We start from the raw sequence: 21,469 nt of genomic DNA on the forward strand, positions 1-21,469 counted from the left end.
TCTGAGGATCAAAAGAAACTGTTGAAAATAGCACCAACAGCCCAGAGCTGTAGGCACTGGTGAAAGAGCTTTTGACTGCTACGGAAACCAGGTAACCTTTCCATCCTGTTTGCCTGGGTAGCCTAGGAAGCGAGGGAGTCACGTTGGGGAGAAGGGAGCTCTTCACTTGCGTCTGTTGATACCAGTGTAAGCAAAGCAGAAATGAGATCTGGAACTTGGCAAGGTGAAGGCTAACAGGCCTGACGACACTGGCAGAGGGAGCGTGTTGTGCTGTGTTGCTTGCTCCATCTGTGAAGGCCCACAGAGAGATGCTGCAAGTGGACAGGATCGCTGTACCTGGGGAGCTCTGCAGATTGGTCTGGGTTTTTTGTTTGGCTGGAGAATGTTTCTGCTCCAGCACATAGCCTTTGCAAAATTGGAATTGGTTTGCCAAGTGACTTTTCACACCTAGAGCACATTTTTAGGAAGGGAATGCTCTATGGGTCAGAAGTTTTTTTTTTTTTAATTTATTTTTTTTTTCAAGTGGTAATTGAGTTTCTGATGGTATTTTGTGTATATATTCCACCTTAGAAATGTTTCTTTTGGAAGGATGAAGGATGTAGAACTACGCTTTTAGTCTTTAAGCAAGGTGTTTTTTCAGCTGTAATTGTGTCTTTTATTCTTAAACTTACCTTATAATTAAAAGTGTGTGACAAGCTTTTGCATTCCTAAACTAATCCATTTAACGTGATCAGTTGTGCTTGATGTCTTTTTTTTTTTTCTCCCCTCTGTCTTTCCTGAGTTCCTAACTACCAGGTAGCTAGAATTATTTGTTTGCTACTTACAGCTTTTCCACCCATTTGCCTCACCTATTTAGTGGTTCAGCAATGCAGGACTTTAAAATAACCCAGAACCTGATTCTGCCTTGGCTTACGCTGACTATGGCTGTAGCTCCAAGAAGAGAAGGGAATCAGTCTCAATCTATAAACATAACTCCTCTGAAATATTTGGCAGGGACTTTTTTTTTTTTTTTTTAAACCTTATTGCAGAAATTTCCTTTGCAGGACCATGCAAAATGTCTTTTACATCTGATTCATGTAATGAATCCTTGGTTCCCTCAGAGTTGCAATAAATGTGCATTGCTGAAAATTTTACGGACAACCCTATTGGCAGGGGAGTGGGACAGAGCAGGGCTGTAGCCTTCCGAGGTGTTGCACTGCATCTGGCGGAAGGTGCAGCATGCAGGTAGCAAACCCCATCCTGGTCCTCAAGTGATTTCTGTCTGTTTTGGGCTGCTATAAAGACCACATGTAGCCTGTGGAGCTGTGCTTGGTGTAGCTTTCTTGGGGGCCAGAGGAAATCGGGACTGAGTAAAGCTATAGTGGCATCAACTGATACAAAGAGAAAACAGAACTAATGACCTCTGGCTTTGCTGTGGAGGAAGGTAAAACCATTGGTAACAGGAATGCAATAAAAGCCTGTATCTGTTGGCTTGAAAGATGGCTGAGGATCCATCCCAGAGCTCTCGATCCTGCAGAAAGTTTTGTAGCGAAGGCTGCCAGGATTGCAAGCGTCCCCAGTGTCCCTGAAGTGCCTTGGCTGGGTCCAACCTGTCCCTGAGACCTTGCATTCAGCTGCCCCCTTGCAGAGCTGAAGACCTGGAGGCCAGTTTGTTTGTCCCCACCACTGGATAGGGTGACTGGGATCAGTTGTTGAAAGGTGCTCCTTGGTAGGGGAAATGTGAACTAGTGAATGAAAGGAAAATGTTGACTTTCAGTTCCATACCACTTATAATCTGTTAAAGACCCAAAATGTCATTTATTGCTGAAGACTTGTGTTTGTGCTGTTCTTTGCATTGCTGCAAAGACAGTCTCATTATGCCTCTGTTTGGATTTATTTATTTATACTGCTTGTACATGGGCCTCTCTTTTCCCTGCCCTTTAAAAAGGGAAAGGCCAGGAAAGTCTGTTAGCAGAGAGAGGCCATCTCCACCTGTGGGAGGCAGCGCCCCGGGCAGCCCATGCTCCCTGCAGTGCCCTGCCAATGATCCCATTCCCTCTGTGTCAGCAGGAGCATGTGCCTTGCTTGCTGACAAACCTGTCTTGGCTCCATTTTGGCCCAGGATATATTTTTCTTCTGATTTTTTCCTCTTAAAACTCATCTCTTGGCTTGAATTTAGCCAACAGAAAGGGAAAGGGGAAAAGGGCACCCAAGAAAGGGAGGACAAAGGAGAACCTTACAGAGGTGTGGGGAAGATGGATTTGATGGCTGGCTCTCAAGGTAAGTGTAAACAGGGTGTACAAAGCACATTGCACTGGTAGGTTTTCATCCAACTGCCCAGCACAGAGTTTATGGCATTTAAACTGATGTTTGGAGTAGGATCCCTGGCGTAGCTGGGCACAGGGTAAACTCGGTGAGGCCGTCCTTGTTTCCCTGCAGGATTAGGTAACTGTAGTTCCTGTGCTATTGCTGGATCTGGGTATAAAAGCAAATGCAAACAGGGTGTTTCTGTTCACCCTAAGTGAAATGAAAGCATAATAAATAGGTCAGTAAAACATGTCTTGGGGAGGAAGTAAAAGGGGCACTCTGCGTATGTATGTGCCAACGCCCAAAGCACTCTCATAAAACAAGCGGCAGCTCTTCTGCCAGCCCCTTCCTGGTGTAAATGTGGTGGCTGCACCAGGTGTTTCTGCTCATGCAGGGCACCAGAAGAGTTAAAGCAAAAAAAAAAAAAAAAAAAAAAAAAAGAGAAAGAAGTACTCCTGAAAATAAAGAAGCAGCAGGAGCCTGGCATCTGATTTGAGAAAAGAAGATGTATGAGTAAATATTTGAGGGGAGCAACCGTTTTAGTCTTTTTTTTTTTTTTTTTTTCCAGCGGGGGCAGTCTATCAGGTTTTGCTCAGGCCAGAAGGATGAGGCTCTGTGTTTGTCATTAGGACTGGGTACACACAGTTCTGTGGATTTTGTACTTTTACAGCTGCTCTGCGATAATGTAAAAGAAAAAATAATCCTTTATAGTCCGTGATTATCGGGCTGCAGTTTATTAGAGATATAAATGCCAGCAATTTAAATGACTGTATTAAGTTGTCCTTGAAAAAACATGATTTGTAACTAAAAGGACAGTGCAAGGAACTCTTTGTGAAGCAATAATGCTGTATTAGTTGGAACAAGGTTAGTATATTTAGAAATTTTAAGCTATTGAGTGTTTTTGAGCAAAGTTGATGTGTAGTGATTATCTTCCTCCTTTATGGACAAAAATATTTTATTGCTAGCTATTATGAACTCCACAATCTCTAGGCAGAGATTATAATGGACTAGATACAGGGCACTATCAATAATCTTAGTTAACATTTCATTTCTATTAGCTTACTACACTGATAGCAGTCATTGCAGCCTGGGTGACAATCAGAAGTATGCCACAAGATAATCGGACAACATTTACATTTACGAAGAATTATTCTGCAGGGCCACACGTCCCACTGATGTCTGAAAATTTTACTCTTCTTCAGATTGCAGTTTGCTACTGCTATTTTGCTGTGCAAATGGTTGTAAAGCAAGAAGGTTACAGGAGGACGCTTGTGTGAAGCTCTGTTGAACGCCGGCTGCAGTGGCTTGTCGGTACTTGGTCGTCTTCCAGATCTCTGGGGTTGGGCTCCACCTGTGCCAAAGAAGTGTGTCGTCTAGTGGTTCCCATCCTTTCCGGAGCCAAGCCTCATGTTCGAACCCTGGCAGTGTCCCATGCTTCCTTAGATCCAGCTCCAACTGGATCAGGGCTCAGAGTCCTGGTTTGCCACTTGCACATGTATGCGTGCACCTGCGCTTTGATGTGAAGTGTTAGCAAGTACAGTTTGGCGTGGTAATGCAAAATCTGTCAGAGCAGGTTGCCCACCTGAAGTTGGTTCCTCAGATGTAGGGCAATCGCATTTCTGCTGTGATTTCTGGGATTCTGGAAATCCTGTCGCAATTTAGAAAGAAGTTGTACAGTCTCCAGCTCTGCCTCTCCCTCCAGACTGGGAGCTGGACTGGTTTGTAAAGTGTAGCCTCTATACCTTGCTTCCATTTGTGAATGTTCAGAATAGCCTGGGGCAGAGAAGCCCCAGGGCACAGGCAAAGCACCACGATGGTTTTCTGCACACTTTGATGCACTAATGCACCCAGGAAGCTTCTTGGGCTCTCTCACATAGAGCAAACCTTACTCAGAACTGGTGAGCGAACCATTTCTTTCTTTCTTTTTTTTTTTTTTTAAATGAAGTTCTTCAGATCAGCTTTCGATCTAGTACTTTGAACGTGTGCTTATTTCCCATTGCTTTACAGTCAGATGTGCATGTGCTTCAGGGTCTCTTAAATGGGGGTATTTTTCACAACCAGGGCCCAATTTTGATGTTTTATCACAATTTTGCAAGAATTTCAGCAGAATGCAGTTTTGTTTCCATAAGTTGTGCCATTTGTCAGATGTGGTATGTACAGTATCTAGGAAATATTTGTGCCTAGTTTATAAAGGCAGTTGTCAGTCAGGTGGGCAAAAATCTAAAAAGGTCTCTGCCACAGCTTGGGAAATCGGACAATTAAGTTGAAATAGTCTTTGGTGAGTGCCTCTGTTTGGTAGAAAATGCCTGCTGGAAATCTTCCACTCACAAGACTTTTACAATGGTAAATGTAATTTCTGCCAAAAGAAAGAAATGTTGACTTTGCCTGAATTTTATAAGTTTATCATGAGAAATATCTAGATGTTTCAGATCACTATGGCCGTAATTTCTGACTTGGTTTGTTCAAGCAAACGGAAACTGTTATTTTTGGCTTCATTCACCCTAAATCTAGCTGACTGATCAGATGGAGTCGTTTTGGGTCAGATGCTCTGTACCCTGCTCTGTTTATGTTAAGGGGGGCGTTCTGGCTGGGCTGCATGTCACACTCTGTGGGCAGCCCTGCAGGCCCTGGGTGGGGGGACAGGGCTGGAGACCCCAGCCCCTGCTTCCTGCAGCAGCTAAGGCACCCACAGGTGAGTGCCAGGGAGCTATCAGGTGAAGCAGAGCTCTGGGGCCCTTCAATTGAGATGAAATGTGTTGGCATTTGTCTCCAGTTCTTTTCAGTTGTCCTGGCTCCATGAGCACGTCCAATGCCATCCCAGTACCCAAGAGAGCAAGCAGTAAGGTAGCAGTGTTTCTGGTGGTTTTCCACTTCTCCTGACTGCTCTCTCCGTATATTTTAAGTATCAGGTATATTTACATGGTCTATCACCTAGTGTGGCAGCATGGCAGCAAGGTGCCTGATATCCTTTCTCATCGGGGGGGAAGCTTAGCAGGGTTTCCCCATCGTTCCTCCATCCCCAGGCAGCTGAAGTGGTAAGAGGCTGCTCTTCCTGGGCTGGCTTGGCCTGCTCTTCTTCCTCTGAAGAAGGCCCTGCTCGCCTGCTTCGCTAGCACTCAGAAGCCCATAGGGCAGCTCCAGATGGACAGGTCGATGTAGGTAACGACATACTCCTGCCTGATCCTGGGGACCTGCAATGTGTAGCAGGGCTTTTAGCAGGGTGATGCAAGTCTAAGGTCCCATTCTCACTGTAACGTCCAAAGGAGTGTAGGAGATACTGCCATGCAAATCATGAATATTCAGTTTTCCTTCACACGTGCTTTATTAGCATTGTTTTGGTTTGCCAAATTCTAACTTGAGTTGGAACCATGTTGCAGAAAGGCAAATTATGTTGTATTTGCTTTAGCCCAAAAGAGTACACAAAGCACTGGAGCTCTCCAAACCCACATCAAAAGTGAACGTACCCTCTGCTGTTCAGATGCGTCTGTCAGAAAGGATAAGTGTTTGCTGCTGCATGGAAGGATACTTAACCTGCCTGCTAATGTAGCAAATTACTTTTGCCCCTCCTGGCTTGGAAAAGACACTTGAAAATTAAACCTGTGTAGTGTGGGCAAAATGCAGAGCAAATGCAGGTGGCAAACAGCTCCACAGAGAATAGCAGGGCAAAAGGATGTAAAAGAGACAATAAATGTGCTGAAGAGATTTATTTGGTGGCAGTGCCTTCCAACATGCAATACAAGAGGATCGCCTCGAACAAGAACTCGCTCTTCCGTTCCTTACTCTGCTCAGGCAGGAACAAAGCACGAAGGACTCCCAAGCATCATGCAGGTCAGGGTATGGGGAACTTGTTTTGCCTAAAGTCTGTCCCAATCAATTACTGTCAGGCTGAGAACTGGACTTTGCTCAGTTTGTACAGCTAGCCTCAGGCTCCTGTAAATTACTTTGATCTACATGGATCCCTAAGGATCTCTTAACTTGTGAGTTGGGCTCCGCAGCCTGTTCCATGAAATGGAAATCTTTTTTTTAGTGACAGGCCTTGCTGCAAAGATCCCTCTGCTCCTTATAGCAGGAGGTGGTTTTACACTCGTAATCACAGGACATGGGACTTCTCTAAAAAGTAAATTTCCAGCAGGGTAAATACAATTAAATGGTGCACTCTAAATGCCATAGATGAAACCACATCATCTATTTCAATTACAAATTTATATCATTACTTTATAAATGCCTGTTTTCTTCCTATAGTCACCACCCCAGTTGAGGGCTATGGCATTTTCTACCAATGATGACCAGCTGGGGTTAATAACCTGTCATTGTACCAGAGCTTGTCATCTCTCAGCAGGATTTTTTTTTTCCCTAGGAAATTTCCTGTCTGTGGGTCTGTATTGCTCAAATGATACTGCTGCCTTAAATGTCAGCTGGCATACAGGGATGCTCTTCTGGCTTACTCAGCTTTGTCTGAGAGCAGGGTGGGAAATTTTCTGTCAGTTTTGTTTCTCATGGAAAATACACTTTTCACAACATAGATTTTCTTCAGTTTGGGGAACACTGATGTCGGGGATATTTGGTTTAAAGGTTCGCTCTTTTTTTTTTTTCCATTTTTCTTCTTTCTTTTCTGTTTTCTTCTTTTTCTCTTTTTCTTTTCTCTTTTTCTTTTTTTCTTTTCTAAGTTTGATTGAAGCTTAGAGTCAAAAGCTTCCATCTGTAAAAAGCTTCCATTTCTATGTGGGAAATACCAGTTATTTTGGTGGTTCCCTCCCTCCCAGTTCTGCAACAGGAAACTACGATGTAGTACGCATGGGTGGGGAAAGGGGACAGTAACAAAAGCAAATGCTTTCTGCACAGAAAAAGTTGATTTTTCTGCAGCCGGAACAAATATTTTCTTCTTTGGTTGGTTGGAATGTTTTTCCTACTGCAATGCTTTGCTTTGGGGGAGCGGGAGCATCCCTTGGGCCCAGGTGAGCTCACCTGTTACTCCTGGGACGTCAGGTCCATGAGACCAGCATTCACCCTGGGGTAACCCTTTTTGTGCAGACAGCTTTCCTGCAGGCGGCAGCTTCCCTGCAGGCGGCCTTCCCCGCTTCTGGTGTGTTAATGGGGTGCTGTGGGAGCTGCAGGTAAATCAGAGAGGAAAATGAGGCTCTTTGACCCCAGGGACAGTTCAGAGCTTGAACTGTTTTGTAATGAAACACTTTTGTCTTTCTGAACAGAGTTGTTTCGATGTCACTTACTCCACAAGTGTAGGCCAACTTGAAAAGAAAAAAAGAGTGATTTCTATATTTCAGTGTAGCAAACTAAATGTTGAATACTGGCATTTTGCTCAGGACTGAAACTTTTTCAGCTGTTTAGACAAGAGACCAGGTTTAGATGATAAAGTATTTGTGGTTTAGCTTCCTAGTTCCCCTCTCGAGGATTTACAGTACTGTAAATCTCGACTAACGTCATGTAAATCCATAGTAATGTAACTATATTTATTTCCCTCCATGGAGCTGTCTAGATTTACACCAGTGAGAATGAGAACAGTATTTGGCCCTTTAATATCTATCTCCAGATAATAAAAGTCATATGAGGGTTTCACTAAATATTTGGCAAACCTACTAAAACAAGCCCAACAAGCTACGCAGGACGTAGATTAATTTCCTCCACCAGCATCTGGGTTCAGCATTATAATTAGCAGCAGATCTCCTAGTGATATGCCAAACAAAGATGTTTATGTCAAATAGCTATTTCTTAAAAGAAAAAAAAGAGAGAGAAGGGGGAGCTTAAGTTTGTTGAATACCGTGAAATCAGCCCACATTGCTGCCTGGGTGATAAGCAGGCACTGCCAGAGGTGTTTACAGATGGCACAATTTTCAGTGCTGGTATTCGGTTTGTGCTTGTATTAGGCATCTGTTTTGTGGGGCAACAGGGACTTAAAAATCTTTCGTCCTTACCTCTCCTAATGGCTGCTCGTCCCACTTGAAACTTCTCTTTTGATCTCTTGACATGTGAGTCACACTTGTTCCCTTAGACTCATTCAGGATTTTGCGTTAAACCAGCTCTGCGTGTTGAATGCACCTCATACGAGTGATAGGCGATGCTCGGAAAAGTTGGCATGGGAGCTCCCTCCCTCAAACACCAGCCAAAGTATTCATACCCGCAGCCCACTGAAGGCTCTGCGTCCCCTGGACTGCCAAAGCAGGGCTGTGATGTCAGGAGGATGAAGTTCTTGGTGGTGGTTGGGAACAGGGAGATCCCAGGCACTGCCAGGAGCTTGGGGAGGCGAAAAGAAGGAATGAAGCAGACGTCTGAAGGAGTTTGAATCGCTAGAAGCAGATACAGATCTACGTGTGGCCTTGATAAAGGACTCTGACCTTTGTGTGATCAGGCAATCATTGTAACACAGCAGTGCAAGGAGTTAATGTAATCTGGAGGAGTTCTATGAATTTCTGGAAAGACTCAATGAAATCATCATCTAAAATGATTGGGAATAATCAGAAGACAGATTTGGCAACTGTTCTAGACCGATTGAGCACAAAAATGACCTTGGGCCTGTAGCTGTGGCACACTGATGTTTGAACCTTCAGCTTGCGTGCTAGAGGGCTGTATCTCCATCAGTGGCAAAGGATGCTTTCACTCATTTATAACCTAGAGATATTAGATATCATAAAAAGTTCAATATACCAGCGTGGTGATAATATATCTGTTGTCTGCACTGCAAACTTCCCAGCTAGCATTCCAGGATTATTTGTCAGGCAGTAATTAGAATGATGCATTTTAAATCTTCTGAAATGGTGCCAGGAAGAGAATTGCTTTCCATTTTGAACAGTGTTAGTGGTACAGCTGGAAATGCTGCCTAATGAAAATACTTTTAAACATCTCTTGGTCTGCGTTTGGTCCCAACCTGCCCAAGGAGCACAGGCAGTCTCTTATGTTCTCCTTGCTGGGTTGCAGAAGAATTACTTAACAAGTTGTCAGTGCTTATTACACATATGGAGGAGTCCAGGCTGTAATGCCACTGAACCCTACTGCAAAGAGCTAAAAATGGTACCTGGTGTGTAAGTGTATTGGTAATTTTGCCTGATCATCGGACATAATGCTTTCCCCTGCACCCAGTGTGACCTCCCAAAATCTCCAGTGGGACTGATCCCCCATTCTGGATCCTAATTTAGAGAGCAGCTGTGCTGATCAGGACATTTGTTACCAGGATTTTAGGTCACCACAATACAAAGAAGACAACTGTCATTTTAGAGGTTTGATTTCTAAATACCAATGCAGAGATGTGACCAGGAAATTGATAGACTTGTCAGGCCTCAAACCGTGGCAGAACAAGAATGAATATCTAGTAGTAGAATTTAAAATAAAACTTTAAAAGGTAGATTTCAAGACAATATTTACTGGACTTCTCATAAGGAGCTTTAATCATTTGTGATCAAAACTGTCACATCTACAATGAAAGATATCTTAATATTTAATTTGTTTATGACCTCTACCTAGGTATTAAAGCTCTGGGTCAGATCGTGTTACTTTAATCAGAGCATTAGTAATAATAAGATCTGACTGTAGCTATATTTTCTCCTGCTCGGGTTTCGGAGTAGCATCCAGTTAATCCTGGGTTTTAGAAAAAGGTGCTGAATGAACAGGTGCCTACATGGCCTCTTTCCTGCCCAAATCAGTAAGAAAAACTCTTGGTAAAGCAAAGATAAATAGATTTGTCTACTTAAAATATTCAGATAAGATCATCACACTAGCAACTAGTGTGTGGCTGTGTTTCCCACTGGATAGGAACCCGTCTTCCACTAGACGGGAATCTTGAGATTCCAATGACCAGTATTTGGGAATGTCTTAAATGGGTTAATGGCTTGTTAAGGTTCTTTAATTAGGTTAATGGTGTAATGGTTTATCACATGTTCTTTATACTGAACACCAGGTCCTCAGCTGGTGTAAATCAGCACAGCAAGGCTAACCTGTGCTGATTTATAGCAACTCAAGGAAAGCTGAAGGAGATTAAAAGGGTGTCATTGTCCTATAACAGAGCCATGTGTATGCATGCTGGAGGTGGTTTTGCTTCTCAGCCCAGTTCTCTTGATCTGGGCCTCTCACACTGTACAGGCTCTTAAATGTGACCCCTATCTGAACACTGAAATCTTCCCTGGAGTCCCTCTGCCCACTTTTACTTCAGTTTGCACGATTTCTGCAATAGCTATAATTGCTTTTGTGCTTCCATACTTCCACAGGGATGGAGACACGGTGAGGGGACCCACATGGCTGCTGCCTTCAGACTGTGGGAAAGAATCGAGGTACCATCAGCATGAAGGCCGTTGCTGACCGAAGCCCGCTCGCTGCTTGTCTCTCGCTGGTTCCATGCTCCGTCCCCACAGCACCCTCAGCCTCACAGAGTGCCGCTTCTGAGCGCCCTCAGGGAGTGAGGGTGGGGAGAGAACACCACCAACCCACAGCGTTTGTCCCTACCTGTGGAGGAAGTGCAGTGTGCCTACCTCATGGCAGAACACGGAGGGGCTGTGGCACGAGCAGTGAAGAGGCAGAACAAGACTGGTCCTCTGTTGCCCGAGTGTCACTGCACCGTAGCTGCCTAGTCTCAGAGGCTGCCATTACCTGCTGGGGGCAAGGAGGGACAGTGCACGCATCTCCTTGGCAGGCAGACAGCAGCAAGGTTGCTGGCTCAGGGTGGTGTTTGTCCCTGTGCCTGGGGAGAGAGACCCCATCTCTGTGTGTTTGCAAAGTAAGAGGGAAAGGAGGATCTTCTGTGTTCCCTTTCTGCAGCACAAGGTGAGCCACAGTTGGCATGCAACTTCATTCCTTCTGCTTTCTTTTCCTCTCACTTTCTCTCTGTAGTACAAAAATAGTATCAGTAACACATTTATATCCTTCAGGAAAGGTAACATGTGGACAATGTTGCAAAACTCCAGGTGGGAGCTGTGGCTGTTGTACAGAAATGACATATGTAAAAGTTACCAAATATACACAGAAGCTTTGAAGGAGAAAGGTGTGATTTCAGAGAAAATTATCTTGTGCTTCCTGAGACAAATGGGAAACCAGGTTGCTTGCCCCTCATGGGAGCTTTCATGGCACCGGATTACTTACAGTTGGCCCCAAAAGTCCATATATGAGGTGAAGGACACCTAGCCAATGTCTGGCTCTCCTCAGTAGATCCAGATATTGCTCGGTATCTAGGTGCAGGGAAGGACGAAGGTTAAGTCTAGTGGTGGCAAAGGAGAAGGGAGAGCTGGGAGGATGACAGACCTCTCTGGAGGCTTTCCATGTTCCCAGTCCCTGGGATGGCTCTGAGCCATCTCCTGTTCCCCAAGACTGCTCCTTCTGCTCCCAGAACCACCATCTTCCATCTGCATGGCTCAGCCTTCCTCACTGTTGTGTCTGCTAGTCCCCGTGGACTCTTGCCTTGAATATCCGGTGTATTGAGTGTCAGGGGGTGGTAAAGGCTGAAGAGACATGGTACATGCTCTAGCTGTGCCCATGACCCAGGTCTGTCATTAGCTGTATGCACTGTCTTTGCTAGAGTTTGCTTTCAGGCAGGGGCAGCTACATGAGGCAACAAGGAGCTTGGCTTCACAGTGCCACCTTCCTGCAGAGCTTACGTGGCAGCAACAAGCCTGCAAATCCTACCCACGGTGAGCCTGTTCTGTAGCTCTGGGCATGTCCCTCAGCAGTGCATTGGTGCAGAGAAGAGAATTGTTGTGTTTGGGTCAGGACAGGGCAGCTGGATCCTCAGTTATTTACAAGTTATCTGTGTGCATAACTGCAAATGGCAGTTGGTTGCTCTGCGCGTTATCATGAACGTTGCTCTATCCCTTCTGAGGGATTAAGTGTGTGTGGCCTGAAGCCTCCAAGAAATGTCATCTTCCTTCCTGGTTTCTGACAAGCCATTATGACGGCGCCTGGACAAACCCGCCTATGCCCAGCACCATTATCTGCTGATTGTAGCAGCATTTCAGAGCTGAGCTGATAAGAAAATCCAAATGCTTTTGTGGACAGCATTTTAAGTGCAAAGTGAATTTTAATGAAAATGACTTACATGGATAGAAAATACTAAGCATTTTTTAAAACTTAGATAAAAATGTTTTATCCTAAGCCAGATATATTTCCATTAAAGCCAGCATCCTGTCTACTTCCTGGGATCCACAGCTGCATTTCCATTCTCCTCTGAATGTAGAACATAGCTGGTCTGCACTTTCCATGATGCACTGCAGCCAGGGTCTCCAGTAGTGACAGCTCCTCTTTCACAAGGAGTCCTGTATGATGAAGCAAGAAACCTGGGCAGCTAACCCACAGAGGAGGGTGGGATATCCAAACCACAGTGCCTGTGTGGCATTGCTGTTCTGGTACGAATGAAAAATGTTCTGTCTCTTGTTTTTTCCCCTCTGGAAAAAAAAAATCCATTTCGTTAAAAATCAAAGAGATTAAAAAGTGGAGAGGAAAGTGGTTGGTAAGTAGGAAACAAAATAATTATACAGAGCCAGTTAGAGGCAAGTCCAGATTGTCCATCTCTTGGCTCTTGTTCTGTCAGTGGCTCCCTGAAAGTGTTCATCATTTGTCCATCATTCATCAGAGAAACCCACACTGTCACATGCTGTAGCACTTAATTTCAAGTTCATGTCACAAAACTGGTGAATCTTGACTTTGTCAGGAACTGGGCTGAGCACAGAACTCATCCCACTCGGCCAGATACTCTCTAAAACTTGTGATCTTTTCAGCACAGGTTTTGTCTTCTTTCAGGTCATTCTGCATATAGACATCAGAGCATAAGCTAGCTCCTTAAATAAAAACCAGAGCAAAGCACTTGACTTCAGAAGAATAGGAGACCCAAAAGGAAAGGAAGGGAATAAAAAAAAGACACTTAGGTACTGGATTGAGCAGATGCTGTGGGTTGTTATAGCAACTTGAGTTCTAAAACGGGAGAGAATACCCACATGCTGCCACATCTATTGAAGAATTCACACTCCAGACTTCAAAATCCAAGCACCGAGGAAACACCTATTTCCTATTATTAAAAAATAAAAATAAAATCAACATGTAAGGCTTCCTCAGAAAAATCCACATACGTTATCCTGTGGAAGAAGAGAGATCTCTAAGATGCTTTGAAAAGGCTTGTGGTATCATTTGTTTATGATATTTAAAGCAGAGTGTGTGCATGCCTGTGTGTGATGTGGATTTCAGCTCGCAAAGAGAACTTGAAAGCTCTCCAGCAAAAATGTAAGCGCTCTGACAAAGAGTTTGTGGAGGGAATAACTGGCAGCAGCAGATACCAAGGTGACAGCGAGCAGTTGTAACATCAAACCTGAAACGCTTACCAGTTTGTGTACTTCTGCGAGAGATAATGACTACTCAGATGCTGTCTGTCTCTGTCAGTACAAGGAAAAAGCACCAATTACTATCAAATCTAGGAGATTTCAGGCAGGTATAATTGAAAGTTTTCATAGCAAAATATCATGTTAGATGTGAAAATGCATAAATCAGACTCCAAGTTCAGGCAGAAGCATACTTACTGTGGCCTAATGAAGCAAACAGAAGTCTTTCTCTGGACTCAGCTGAGCACTGAATCAGACCTCAAGATACTTGCATGTGGAAGGATGTGAGGTTTGGGGTCTTTATCTGCTGCAGTTTCAGCTGAGTAACTTGTGTGGGAGGGCAATAGCCTGAGATACTCCGCCTGAAAGGCCACATTTGGATATTATTCCCTATTTTTGTTCTATGGCTTTTTTTTTTGTCAGACTGTTTGCACTGTAAGTGATCTGTGAATTCATGCCTTGGGTAACCCATCCGCCAGCTGGCTTTGCGTAGCAAAAGTGGAGCAGCTCGCAGCACTGTACGGAGATCAGTTGGTGCTCAAATGAGGCTGGCTGTGGGGAAGGGGCAAAGCGAGCGCGGGGCTGCCCCTGGCACTCAGGGAACAACAGCTGGACAGGCAGGAGTTTTTTCAGCAGAAAGACTGGACACAAACCATCAGTCTTTGCACCAGGGAGACTGCGGCCCTGCTCCAGGCCAGCCCAGCCGGCTTGTCACCCAAGGGGTGCAGCTTTGGGGTGCTTGCGTGGGTGCTTCTGGTGTGGGGCAGAGCTTGGGCAGCCCTGGGAGTGAGCGAGCCTTGGTGCCTGTCGGTGCCTGTCCTGTCACTGCTTCCCTGCTGCCCAGCAGGGGTGAGGCAGCACAGGATGAATTCATCATGGCAATACGTAGGAATCTCTCAGCTATGGCAGTGAGCGATTTCATGCATGGGTTTTGAGGCAGACTCCACTGACTCCCGTGAGAAGTAGGTAGCACTGACTACCCTGCAGGTAGGAGGTTTTGTCTGCACAGAGCTGCTCTGAGGAAATGAGCAGTAGCACTGAGTCTAAAGTGGGAACCAGGAGTGGAAAGGTTCCTCGCTTACTGCTCCACTTGGCTTCACTGCGTCTCTGCAGCTTGTGCTGCAAGAGCAGCATTTGTGGCCGAGATCTGTATGTGCCACTGAGCAGAAGCCATGGTGGAGTGCTGGCATATTTATGGGCAGAAAAAGTCACAAGATCAATGGCTTTGCCTCTGTTTTTTAGCTCCAGTTCCTAACGTCGATGTTTTACTGTACTGTATTTTGATTGTTTGATGGGTGCTGGGGTACATCCCCTTTCCCTGAGGGCACTATGCTCCCCCTGCACAGGCTGCCCCACGCACTCCCCGGTGGGCTGGGATGGCTGGCTCAGGGGAGAGCAAACCTATGGGGGGTTGAGGCCTTACTTGGCTGCTGCAGGAGTCCGCGGCTCCTATACAGGCCCCAGAGTCACTCCTCAGTGTCTCTGAACTTTCTCTCCTACCTTCCTCTTTCCTACAGATATAATTTTCAGTAGAAGCTAGCTTAGGTCAGCTGTTTTTTTGTAGTCATCTTCCAAAAATAGTGCATCTGGTCAGAATTTTTCTTCTCTCTCCCTTTAATTCAAATACGGCTGAAAGACGTTGCCCAAACATACCTCCAGTAGTAATAATATTTAACTATACATCTTCAGACAGAAAAGAATATGGAAGCTATTAAACCCAGAGGCAAATATTTTATGAGTTATGAGTGTGAGAAAATTGAGTTATAGATAGAATGCGAGTGTTTTTGCAATCTTCGTAGCAGGTGTTAAAACCAGTCTGCTGAAATAATTATTTATTTGCCTTAAAAGTGTAACCTTGGCTTTTTAAAGCTATTCTGGAAGGAGTGTAGAGGAATATGTTTTCATCTGTGAATGAACTAAGCAGGAGTTGGGGTATGAAGAAGAGGTAATAGAGTTAGTGGAAAGAGGAGGTATGGTTTTAAAAATAATAATTCCAAACACCAACCAACCAAGAAGAACAGAATAATCACATGAAGTGTAGATTTTTTTAAATTTGTTGGTGTATGCCCAGCCACTAGTGGTGAGCAGTCCACGGTACAAACTCAGCTACTTGTCTAGTGTTAGTATTTTGTGGAACAGCTGTCAGCTTTAATTCTGAGAGATTTGAGACAGGATAGGCTCTAGGAAAGATTTCTTCTGGCAAAACTGGCATTAGCGTTGTGTTAGACATGGTGCAGTCACTGCGTGAGCTAACTCACATCTTCTGCAAAGTCTGTAAGTGAAAAGCTACCACGTAGTGCTTGCTCTTGTAGTCTCTAATGGATTTGTCAGAGAAGCTTTTCTTAATGGTCATGTCTGTCAAGCTGGATGATAAACACAAGGTTGTTTTTCCTCTCTGCAGAAATCAATGTCAGGGATGGGAATAAAGGCAACAGAGGCAGTGCTCGTACAAAACCAGCCCAGCAAAAGGAAGGTGTCAGCAGCCATGGACGTACCGAGAGGAGCACGGACACTCAGAAGATCTGCTGGCCAAGTGAGCAGTGAGTAAGTGTGTTGGGTCTCAGCAGAACACCCCTCTCAGGGACACGGGGTCCAAGAGCCTGAAACTAGAAGATCCCACTCAGTCCACGGGAGGGAAGCTGCAGCTTTGGTCCTGGGCCTCTGCCATAATGCAAGCTGCCACAGGTACCTGAGCAGTGGCAATGCCCTCTGGGCATGAGAAGCCTCCATAGTCAACTGTAAGTGCTCTGGCAGTGAAGATCTAAGCAGTGCCAGATGAGAAGCTGTACATTGCCGTCTCAGGAAACATTTCTGAGATGGAAAACGTGGGGACAAAATGGAGACAAGTGGAAGTTTCATTCTAGTAATAACAAGAGCTCTGCCCCAAATCAGACCAAAGGGCAGTCACACAAAGGCAAATCCCTGCTCTGCCTGATGAAACTCAGAATTTTTTTGAGGAACCATCCATAGTTTCCCTCCTTAGATTTCATTTAGACAGTCTCATTGGGGTTGAGGAATAACGTGGGAAAGAGGTTTTTTCTGCTTAGCAACCAAAGAGGTCCAGACTCCCATTTCACTCCCAGTGGAGACAAGAAGATTGAATTGTTGAGTTTCAACTAGAAAATGGGATGCAATCTTCATTCTCGTGGTGGGTGGTGGAGGAGGGAAGGAATAAAAGACCAGATTTTGTCCTTGAGCTTACTAAAAACCCTTCTGAGCCTTCTTTGAAAATAATTCCTGGCACAGTCAGCTTTAAACCTAAGTTTGACTTTTTTTTTCCTCTCCTAGTACCAAACATGATTAGAACGTAGTATGGATTAATTGCTCTGCCAAATGTCATTCCTATAAATCAAATCTGTTTTCTGACATATGAGTGAGTGTCTGAATACTCGAAGCCATTAAAAATATCTGCATAATTTTAAAACCTGCTAAATGTTGTTGTTTTCTCTCTCTCTCTCTCTTTTCATTCTTCGTACAGTATGGTATTTTACTCCGATGATGAGAAGTTGAATGGCAAGTTTCAGTCAAATACTTTTTTTTTTTTGCAATCCAATCCTAAAATCTTGACAATGGCACTTACAGTGGAAATGCCACCAACTGTAAATTTACACACGGACAAAACTTGGCATCCTTAATCAGCTCTTCTTCAGACATAACTTGTGGGATCTGTGCCCACATTCTCTCTACAGGAATTGGTGTTATCCCACTGCTCAAGTATTCATGTTTTAGCGCTCCAGGTGTATAACAGTGTGCGGGACAAAGTCTTCAGAGCTCATCCTACTAGTCCGTACTCTATTTCCCATGTAATATGGCAAAAATAATTTCCGATGGTAATAATGACCACCCCTCCGTCTGATTAACTATATCATGCAGCTAGAGTTGGGGAAAAATTACCCAGCACATCATATTTTTTCTTTGGTAATGGCTGATTTGACAGAGCCAAAACACTTTGTGGGACTTCTTCAGTTCTGCCAGCTCTTGAGAGGAGTTAGCTGTGCTTGTAGACGGAGCTGTTCCTGACAGCGTGCTGGGGAGTGATGTTTGCAAGTGGCTTTTTCGCTGCCTCCGTCTGTGGCCCCTGGCAGTCTGTTCACCTTGGCCTGGGTCACTGTCATCCTGGACTGGCTCACAGCCTGCATGACAAGCTGAAAAATTCATTTGGGATCACTTAAAATTAAACTTTTTTTACTGCTCCCTCCATATTTCCCCTCCTACGAAGGGGGAGAGGGGGGAAGTAGTTTTCTAACAGTTTCTGTCCTGATTTAGAGGAGTTATTTTTTTAATCTTTCAGCAGAGGAAATTCAGTTTCCTACTCATTTTTCTCTGTCGCTGCTCCAGTGCCTGGACAGAAAGATGAGTTGCTGCATCTGGCCTTAGCTAGGCCCAGAGCCTCCTGGAGCCCACAGAGGCCTTCCTTGCTCAAATGGGTTTGTGAGCAAGGCCTGGAAGGCCAGAGGAGTGACTGTACTGAGGAGGCTGACAGGTTTTCAGGTTTCCTTCTCTGATCTGCTGCTGTGTCCTGTGGCCATAACAACAGATAAAAAGGTCTCAAACCATTTCAGGGGGTTGGAGGGGGCAGTCTGACCAAGAAAAAACATACATTTCTTCCCACAGCAGAAACTGCCAGCCTCTGAGATGGGCTCTTCTGGCTTACTCTGGAGCTGTTCTTCAAGGCGAGTGTTACATCTGCTCTGTGCCACCAGCGTGTCAGCAGGGAGCTGGGGCAGCTGTGGCCTTTGGGAAGAGAGGGCACCCATCCTCAGCGTGCAGCAGAGAGCAGTACAACAGTATGTGAGCCAGAACCCAGAAGTCCATCATACTGGGCACACTGCAAACTACCCTAAGTGTCTCATAGTGGATTTTGTTCAGATCAAGCTCAGATAATTCAGTCATAAGGAGTCTTCCATGCCCACTGTTCTAGGATTTTCTTGCATTTGACTCTCTTTAGTTAGTTTATTTCAAAGGAAAATACTGCTTCAGAACTAAAAACTGGAAACTTTGGACATTCCCAGCAATTTTCTCACTTTTTGACAAACTGCTCAAATTGACTAAGTTCTCAAATATTTTGGTTGTCCTAAACTATATATATATATATACACATATATATTTTCTGGAAGATGTGCTATGAAAATATGAAATTTTCTATTCTACTTTTCGAAATATTTCTCATTTGTATAAATTCAAGTAATAACCACACAGCATTAAGGGGGATGCCATACTGCTCTCCACTGAAAATGGACACGGGTTATCATGTAATTCAGCTCAGACCTTGTGCATATTGTATGGCTGAACACTGTGCTATAATAAGGAAAATGAGTTTCTATCCTGTTTACCTTCTGTGACATGGGACCAAATTGTTTCTCTGAACTGAAATACACTCTAGCAAACGCTATTTCTCAGTTTCAAAATTTGACTAAACCCTAATTCTGTTGCCATCAAGATCTAAACAAATGGTGTAGAGATACCTAAGGGAGCAAGTGATTTTGTGTTTGCTATAAGACAGCGTTAAAGAGTCAAAATAGTCCATTAGAAGCAGATGTACCTGTACCTCCTTCTGGCCAGCTGTGAGTTCCACCTCTGAAGAACCATTTCTGTTGTTTTTAAACCAAAGAAAGGAACAAAACTATTTCAAAAGGCCATAAAGCCTGCTAAGATGAATGTGAGGGGCCCAGAAGAATCATCTTCCAGTTCAATGTAGCTTTATTAAAACTATCTGGAGCAAGTAAAGCAGTTCAAGATAGTGTGATCCAGGAAAGGGTGGTGGGGCCTGAGAGTGAAAGTGTTTTTGTCTCATCATTGATCTCTAGCAAGATGTTTCACCTTTCTTTTCTTGTCTCGTATCTTGATTTGTCTAATTTGTATATTTAGACTGGGAACTCCATAGCTGAAACTATTCTGTCCTACATAAGAAACGTGTATTCAGTTTCGGGGTTAATAAGAACAGGACTATTTCTATGGAATACGTATGTATAAGGGGAGACCTACTGATTTTGAAAGCTTCTGGTGAAAAATGCTTGTGTGAGTACAAAAGTTCAAAGCGAGGCTATTATTATTCCATTTCCATATGAATGATCTAAACAGTTTGTGTCTGGGCTTAATATGCAGCTACTAAAACCAGAGTTCATATTATGGGCAGATGGAATAGGCAAAGGATGTGATAGCCACTGTGAAATCTGGCTGTTACTTGGTGAACCTCGTGGGTTAGGTCTCTGCTTCCACTTCTGACCTACTTCTATAGGAGGCTGAGGAAGATGTGATGGGGGCTGCCGCTGTGCCCATCTGCTCTGAGAGCTAGTCAGTGCCAGTAAAGATGCTGTTACACATTTTTGTCTCAGGTACCCAGATACATTTGTAGCTTCAATTTGAGCTGAAAAGAGGTGAATGATAAGCCAACATTCCTCCTCAGCTGTCCTGCAGAAAAGCCCTGGGATACAGCTTAGCCTTAAGCCTTCACTAGCACAACCCAAAACCTCCTGGGTAGAGTTCAAAGAACAAAAGCCTCCTCGTGCACAGCTGATACTCTTTCACCTGTCCTGCCCCATGGAGCCAGAACAAGGCAATAGAAGTCTTGAGAAAGACTTTCTTACCATCAGCTGTTCAAAACATCTGCAACCTGTAGAATCATAGAATCATTAAGGTTGGAAGAGACCTTCAAGATCATCTAGTCCAACCATCGACCTAGCAGTGTACTTTCTTTATTATTGTTCTTTATTTCAGAAAGTGTATTTTCTTCACATCTTTTCAAACTGCTGGCCATACAATAGCTTGGAAACTAGAGCAGGTAGAACAGCTTTTTAAACAAAACCTCTCATTTTGTCAAGAATGCAGCTTTATACAAATAAAGTAGATTAAGTTTGAAGTAGTTTTCTTTTTTTTGCCTTATTATTTGTCTGTTAGCTTTTTGTCGTAAACTGAAAAATATTGTTATTCTGTAACTTGCTTCCAGCATCTGGAATCATAACAGAAGGTAAGTTCTAACTTGAAGCAAAAGTAAAAGTTTCCTCCACCTTGCCCTCCATAAACAGCATTTGAAACGTTAAAAAACATAATAATAATAATAATTCATCCCCTCAAAAGGAAGTAAAGGTAAGACTTCTTTTCCCACAGCCAGACACATGTAGAACATGCCCAGGACACAGATCTGGGCTCTGTTCTGAAGATGACTGTACCAAGCTCTGCGGCTGGTGGTAAATGGGTATTCCATACAACGACTTGGGGAAAATGAAGGTCAAGTACAGAAATACCCCCAAATGTATTAATCAGCTGAGAGGGAGAGTACAAGCATATCATTGGTGGCTTAAGATTTCTAAAAGTTTGCTTAAGAAAAATAAAGAATTTCGAGCTGGTAGGGCTTTTTGGTAGACCTTAGTTTGACTGAAGCATTTTACCTCCTCTGGGACCCTGCCTAAGGTAAACCCTCTACTGCGGGGTTTGCCACCAAAGCATACCCGTAATACTTCTCTGCTTATCATTTTAGCACCTGTGAGCTTTTAAATTGACCACTGAGGGCTGCCTCTAGCCTGATGGGGGTGAGGTAGGGGAAAGTAGTGTGTGTGGAGCACAGCAGAGAAGAATAACATGTTTTTCTTCATGAGGTAAGAACTTTGGCTTTCTTTTGTAAGATTTTTTTAAATGTTTTCATTGCATTCTCAGTTTTACTTCCTTGATAGAGGAGATGTCCTCTATTTGTGTGAGCTTGTATGTGCTCTGGGTGAGGTTGGAAAAGCTACACACTAATAACTTCATAAAGCGTGGTGTGAAAAGGAGTACTTTTGCAGAAAATAGTGGCAGAGAGTTGGATGTAGGAATGGTTTGTTGCATGTAGCAGGTGGCTTGAGTTCTTTGTAGAGTACTTGCAAGGTGGTTTTTTGTTCTGCCTC

The 21,469-nt window shown here is 44.0% G+C and overlaps 2 long non-coding RNA genes across 5 annotated transcripts in view; one reads left to right on the plus strand and one right to left on the minus strand.

Moving 5' to 3' along the window:
- The window catches only part of LOC106040010 (uncharacterized), a 57,849-nt gene extending 38,124 nt beyond the window's left edge, over window positions 1–19,725 (plus strand). For 3 of the 4 annotated variants that reach the window (XR_010832229.1, XR_010832230.1, XR_010832231.1), the window contains exons 3-4: window positions 10,500–11,052; window positions 15,991–16,545. This is a non-coding gene — a long non-coding RNA (uncharacterized lncRNA). Of the gene's footprint in view, window positions 1–10,499; window positions 11,053–15,990; window positions 16,546–18,203 lie in introns of those variants that run through there. The other variant, XR_007161211.2, reaches the window with a different exon arrangement.
- On the minus strand, window positions 11,424–14,254 carry LOC136791059 (uncharacterized). The gene is made up of 3 exons (XR_010832233.1): window positions 13,788–14,254; window positions 13,593–13,643; window positions 11,424–13,282 (listed from the first exon to the last, which is right to left on the minus strand). It is a non-coding gene; the product is annotated as an uncharacterized lncRNA (long non-coding RNA).
- Window positions 19,726–21,469: the final 1,744 nt, after the last annotated feature.

Source organism: Anser cygnoides, chromosome 6 (assembly GCF_040182565.1).
Source record: "Anser cygnoides isolate HZ-2024a breed goose chromosome 6, Taihu_goose_T2T_genome, whole genome shotgun sequence".
NCBI lineage: Eukaryota > Metazoa > Chordata > Aves > Anseriformes > Anatidae > Anser > Anser cygnoides.